We start from the raw sequence: 7,392 nt of genomic DNA on the forward strand, positions 1-7,392 counted from the left end.
CTCTTACCACTTTTATCAAGGAAATGATAATATCCATGAAAACTAGACTTGATAATAGTAAGAACAATGATGATAATTATAATAAAAAATAAATAAAAACTATCCTAAAATATTATATTGTGGAGAAAGATTTATTGTAGAATAAATTATTATAGTATAATGATGTTTTTATCTTCAACAATGTAAGCCAAAGGAAGTATAAATCGAAGGGCAAACGGTTATTTTTACGAAGTTTAATTAATATTATCAAATTAAATGAGAATAAATTTGTCTTTTTATATTTTTATTGTACGATTGAATTGTTAATTATATTTAAAATATAAAAAAAAAAACGTAACTAGAGGGCAGGGGGATTTTTTACTTTTTTTTTTTTTTTCTTGGTATAATGGTTTAACTATCTCTGAAATTTTATTTTCTTGAAACTGCATTTAGAGGTGTTTTAATCATTTTATTATGGCTTTTTATAATTATCAAATAGATTCAAGAATAATTAGATATTTTAACACACATAAATTTATTTTAAAGATAAAAGTGGTCAAGGCAAGCAACATATCTTCTAGTTAGTGTAGGAAGCTCGCACCTTTCAAGCGGGATGTATTGGCTCCTCTACTAGTAAAACACAATCTTTCATGACGATGTTAAGAGCAACACATTAAGGTCTTTCCAATGATGGGGCACATGTCGACGGCGAACCAGTGGTGTAGCTATAATTTTTTTTTTCCTTCTCCTCCTCTTTTTCGCTCTATTCTCTTTGATAAAATACAAAAAAATAAATTTCATTTGTTTTTGTAAATAATTTGATCCTTATTCTTTTTATTGGTATTTTTTTTTAATCTTTTGTAGATTAATTTTTTTTTCTTCAATTTCATTTAATTTTCATATCGAATTTGATCATCATTCTTTTAATTACTATTTATTTTTTTTTTATCCTTTTCTTAATTGAATGTTGTTTTCAATTTCATCCCTCAATATTTGATTTATTTTTATGTCAAATTTGGTCCCCTTTTCTTTTTATTGCTATTTGTTTTGTTTTTTTATCATTTTTTTTCCTAATTCCATCCCTCATTATTTTGTGATTGAGAATTTTATTTTGTTATTTTTTAGGATTTGTCTTTTATAGAGTTAGTCTTGTGCTCATGATCAGGGTCATAAGTTTTGAATATTAACATGGGTTGACCTTGGTTTTTTTTTAGGCTTTTTATTAAATTTGGTTTTTTTTCCAATCTTATTTTTCAATGTTTGATTTATTGAGAAAAGATCTTCACAATTATTATTATTATTTCTTTTTTTTTACGGGGTTATTCCAATCTTATGGCTATGGTTGTGAGGTCAACAACTTAACCTAGGATGAGTTGGATCTTTTTTTTCTCCATTGCTTTTTTTTTAAAATGATATTTTTTGTTTTGTCTTTTAATATTGGATTATTTGATAATTGAGCTTTATTAGATTATTCAATTTGTTTTCGACATGATCACCCTGATATCGCGACCATATCACAGATATGGCATGCTAACCAAGATGGGTCAGGGTCGATTTTTTTTATCTTTTTTTCTTTGCTAGTTTTTTGTCAGTTTATTTATTGTCATTATATTTTTTTTATTCATATTATTCAAGTTATATGAGATAATTAAACCATGTTGAGTAAATGGCTTGACTCTTGATTTTTCTTTTTTCTTTGAGAACGTTTACATCACCTTGACATCCTTTTTTTACGATGGAAAAAATTCAGGATAATTCATAGCATAACGCGAATCACCTATCTAGTAATCAATAAAAACTAATATTATCGAGAAAAACATTGTTCAGGCAAACTTATAGGCACCGCTAACTAGAACAATGTCATGATGATTTTGCCCTTCTCATTAAAAAATATTAAATTGGCTATTAGGGGCATTAAAGTCTTTTCACCATGCTCATTAGTCATTACCAAATATATAAGGCACAAATAATTCCTTATGCATTTTAAAAGAACAATTAAATTATCAAAATATTATTGAAAAAAAATATATAAACTAGCACCCAAGGGTGTTTTAGTATTTTTCACACTAATTTTTCCATTATTATTATACTATTAAATGAAGCTAGATTTGGTATTTTACTAAATATAAAATAATATTAAAAATTAAAAATTGGTTGCCACGTGTCACACTCATGTTAGTGTATGGGAGATACATGCACCCTTTGAGTGGTGCTTGAGGCATCTCTTGGTGACGAAACACTCGTTGTTGTGGTGTTATTGGAACCTCTTTGACATCCTTTTCATTTTGAGACGATGCATGGTGGTGTTAGGGCGGCGATGTGAGCCAAATGAACTTTTTTTCTCCTCCCTCTTTTTTTTTTCATTAACTCGAAAATCATGCAAGGCATGAAAAATTGTAAAGTTGTCTTCTAATTTATTAAAATATAAGATTTGATTCTTATTCTTATTCTTTTGATTTTGATTTTTTGTTTTTGATCCTTCTGTAAGATTTTGATTTTTTTTCAATTTCATTATTCAATCTCAATTTGTGATATGTTAATTTTTTTCAATTTAGTCCTCTTTCTTTTGATTTTTTTTGCTTTTTTTTTAAAAAAATTAATTTCTAATTTTAATTTCACCCTTTAATCAAAAATATTTTTTTGTACTTCAATTTTGATTTTCATTCTTTTAATTGCTATTTTTTTTTTGTAAAATTGAATTTTTTTTTTCAATTTTATCCTTCAATATTTGATTGGTTAAGAATTGATTATTGTGGTTTTTCTAGACATTATGCTTTTGGTCTAATGACTATGGTCACAAGTTTGAAAAAACAACATGAGTTGATTTTATTTTTTTTACAAAAAATAAGCTTTGTGGTTTTCTTTGTTTTCTTTTCTATTGACTTATTCCGATCTCATAACTTGAGCTACGAGTTTGATGGATTAACTCGTATTGGATTGATCCTTATTACCTGGATTGCAAGTTTTTCATGATAACTCGGGTTGAATCGAACTAGTTTTTTTGTCTTGTTTTACCAAAAAATTTCCTTTTGTATTTAATAGGCTGAGAATTGAGCTATGTCTTTTATCCCTTTTGAAAAACATATTTTTTTCCTAGGTTATCATGGTTAATTTTTAAATTTTGGTTTATCTATTTTTGTTACTTATTTTTTCTATTATCTAATTAAAATAAAACTAACTTATTTGACCCAGTCGAGCTATGACCCGAGTGTGGATTTTGCTTCATGTTTTAAAACATGTGTTGCGGCATCTAAACATTATTTTTTACACAAAAAACAAAATATCAACCTAGCGACAAAGCATGGGTCCATAGCTAATAATAATAATGAAAGAACCATCTAAAAGGTGGCTCAGTGGTAAAAGCTTGGGACTAAAGGGGTTGCTCCCCCTGTGGTCTCAAGTTTGAGCCTTGTGGTTGTTAATATGATGGCTACTAGAAACTTATATGGTCGTTAACTTCAGGGCCCGTGGGATTAGTTGAGGTGCACGCAAGCTGGCCCAGACACCCACGTTAATAATAATAATAAAAAAAAGAGCAATAAAATTGTTTTCAAATAAGTTTAATGAATCATTGTTTTGAATAATTAAGTCATTCATGGAAAAAAAAAAAACTCATTTGAAAAAAATTATTATAAAAATACTAAAAGGATATTGCTATATTATTATAGTCAGACCCAAAAATACTATTCACTGGAAAAGAGTTTTGTGTTTTATTTTTTATTATTTGTTTTTAATTTAATCCTTTAACAACCCAATTTTTTTAAAAAAATTAATTATTCAATATTAAGTTGTGTTTGGAAAATATGCTATGCAATTTTTTTTAAAAAAATTTCTGTATACTGAGTTATAATTTGATTTCATGGATTTTATTTTTTTTTTTCCTTGATTTCAACCTCCAACATTTAATTTGTTAAAGGCATGGTTATTAAACCTATTCATTGGAATATAGTTTTGTTTTTTGTTTTTTTTATTATTTGTTTTCAATTTAATCCTTCAACAAATATATATATATATATATATATATATATATTAGTTTTTTTTAATCTTATTATTCAATATTAGGTTGTTTTGGAAATTGTACTTTGTATTTAAAAAAAAAAACATTATTTATATGGAGTTATACACCGATCTCATGGATTTAGTTTTTTTTTCCTCGATTTCAACCATTAACATTTAATTTGTTGAAACTATAGATATTAAATTTGGTTCGGGGATTGACCTGACCAAGGGCCAGGTCAGGAGTCACACAGGTTAACCCGATTCAACCTAGAAATTTTTTTTAAAAAAATATGATTTAAATATCCCACATGAAAAAGTTAAGAAACAATCTATGTAGATGTAGATTATGTGTGTTTTAAATAATAATTTTTTTTAAAAAAAAATTATTCCACACTAAAAAGATATTATTTTCTCCTTTTAAATTGAGGTATATCTTAGTGTGTTTAGATAGGAAGTAGCATGTGCTTTTTTTTTTTCTAGTAAAAAAACATGTTTTTTTTTTAGTTTTTGAAAGTGTGGTTTGTGCTTAAAAGGATGTTGTATCTTTGAAAAAAAAACCACCACATTTCCAAGCCAAACACACTGACAAAAAGGTTTGCTATCCAACATTGAAAAAACATAATTTTCTTCTTGTGAATATAAAGTATATATATTAATGGACTTTCAATCCTACATTGAAAAAATAAAATCTTCTTCTAGTGTTTATATAGTAAACTTTGATATGGATTGGTAGCCAACAAAGAAAGGGTGGTAGGCTCATGCGTATAAGATTGGGCTGAACAAGAGAAAAACCTCTTATTGCCACCCTTATACGCGAGACAATAAAGATACTTTTTTATAAAAAAAATTTTTGTTTTCAGTAATAATTTCCACACTTAAAAGATATTATATTCTCCTTTTAAATTGAGATATTTAAACTAAAAAAGGTTTACTAACTCACATTGAAAAATCACAATTTTTTTCTTGTGAATATAAAGTATATATACTAATAAGCTATCAATCCCCACATTGAAAAAAGGGTGATAGGCTCATACATATAAGATTGGGTTGAACAAGAGAAAAACCTCTTATTGCCACTCCTTTGCACAAGACAGTACCTATACTTTTTGTAAAACTCGCTTATAAATGGAATTTAAAAAAAAAACAAAGAAATAACATTAGTTTTTAATAACTTCTTTGTTCTTATAAGTCCTAAAAGACATTGCTTTTTTTTTTTGGGAAGAGATTACTATTTTTTTACTTTTAAAACGAATACAAGGAATTGAGATTTATAATTTCTTTTCTAGAATATAATCTTTGGGTTTTTGTTTCAAACTACAAGCTAGTTTTACTAACTAAATTCCCATATTGATTTTGAATTTAAAGTAATTGCAAGAAAGATTATACATACACTAATTAGGTGTGACTAGTCTATCTACAAGCTAATTGAAATTGGGATATATCAAAATGACACATAAATATTTACAACCACATACCTTGTAAGCTTCAAGATTTAAAAAAAAATATATAAAGCATCACTCTCATGGCCACATTTTTTGTGTAAATTTTGCACAAATGGAAACATATATATAAATAAAATAAAAGATATATATAGATGAAGTAGTTGTCAAATGAATTTCATAGTTATTTCAAATTTTCCATGTGATGTTTTGTGGTGGGACAAATCCGTTGTTTATTTGACTAAATGTTTGTCCTCTATTGCTTGTTTCATTGTCCTAAAATATAAAAGATCTTATGTTATACACTAATTTATAATCATATGAAGAACTATTTATTTAATTGTTGACACATGAAATTCTGTCCTTGCTTCTATTCTAGCCCTTTGTAACCCCCTTTCCACCTCCTCCTCCTCCTCCTCCTGGTAGCTATGGGGAGAAGACGTGAATGCATTCAAAAAACCAAAAAAAAAAAAAAAAACATGGCTGATTAGAGGGCATCATTCACCAGAAACCACCCAATTTCCATTTTGTTAAAAACAAAGCTGTTTTCTTGCTGTTTTTTTTAGTGATATCAACCGATGAGTTTTTTATTCAACGGAATCAATTTATATGTTCATCGCAATAATTTCCTTTAAATGATTTTAAGAATATATTATCTAATCTATTAATTTGTACATCTCAGATCATGAGCCGAGCACGCAGAACAAGACCTGACATGAGAAAAATGATTTGACATTAATTACCATAATCTTAAGAAGGAATCTCCAGTTGCCTTTCTTATGAAAGATTAAAAATTACTTAATATGGTAAGGTTTGCATTTACACAGAGGCAAGCAACAGCTCTGATCCCCGCAGAGGGTGGCTAGATTGATGCCATTGTAGAAGGTGAAAGGGCAATGATCGAGTCTGTAGCTGGGTCATGTTCATGCATCCCATTTCAAAATGCTTAAACCCACGTGTGGAATTCAAGCTTTCACACTCGCCTACCTCTTGAATTCTTATAGTATTCTTTCCTCTCCGTGCCTAAAATATGAACAACAGGAAGCTGTTCACACTAGCGATGATTTCTGTATTCCCTTCTTTTTTTTCTTTTTTTAATCTGTGAAGAGGGGACCTCCTGCAATTTGCATAAATATACAATTATAATGATCTGTGTGAGGGCCAATCCTCTCGATCGCTGGTTTCCTTGAAAACCTCCAAGAAATACCAGTCAACTTCCATGGTATTTGCTGATCCAATCCTCTTGCTGGTTTCCTTGAAAACCTCCAAGAAATACAGTCAACTTTCATGGTAGTTGCTCGGCCGATCGAGCCACCTAGTGGCTTCCTTGAAAACTTCTCAGGTATACCAGTCAACTCGTTGGTTAATTTAAGCTCATGGTGTTTCTGCTTTCCAGCTCTCTCTCTCTCTCTATCTCTCTGCTTTTTGTCTTTTTATCGACTGGTATTAACCAAGAGTTTGATTAAATAAACCTTATTTTGACAGCACATGTTCTTGCCTCGACAAATTAAATATACATCCTTAAACTAGTTCTGTGCGTCAATTAAAATCAGTTTTTTTAATAATTTAAAAAATATATTCTTGAATTATAAAGCTTATCAATGGCTAACCACCTAAAAACTTGTAGCTCTATGATTCAGACGCTGCAGCACTAGTCATGGAGCCAGTAGCTCATCACATTTTAGTATATTAGCCCTAACTTTTTTCTCTTTTCCCATGAGCAAGGATTGGACTATCCTCGAACCAGCTTTCACGTGCAAAAACTAGTTTATTCTCTCTGTTGATTTTTAAACTATAGTTAAAGCCACAAACGTGTCCTCCTCCTTTTTTCTTTTCTAAGAACGTATCAATTCAACTTGGTTGAATTGAACAAGACTAAGCCTTTACGTAGAGAGGCTCGAAGTTTCAATTTAGGTCAGTGCACTGCCAGGAAAGTGCACAAACAAATTGGAATACGGGAAAAAAAAATTAGGTA

The sequence above is a fragment of the Populus alba genome, chromosome 16 (assembly GCF_005239225.2).
Source record: "Populus alba chromosome 16, ASM523922v2, whole genome shotgun sequence".
NCBI lineage: Eukaryota > Viridiplantae > Streptophyta > Magnoliopsida > Malpighiales > Salicaceae > Populus > Populus alba.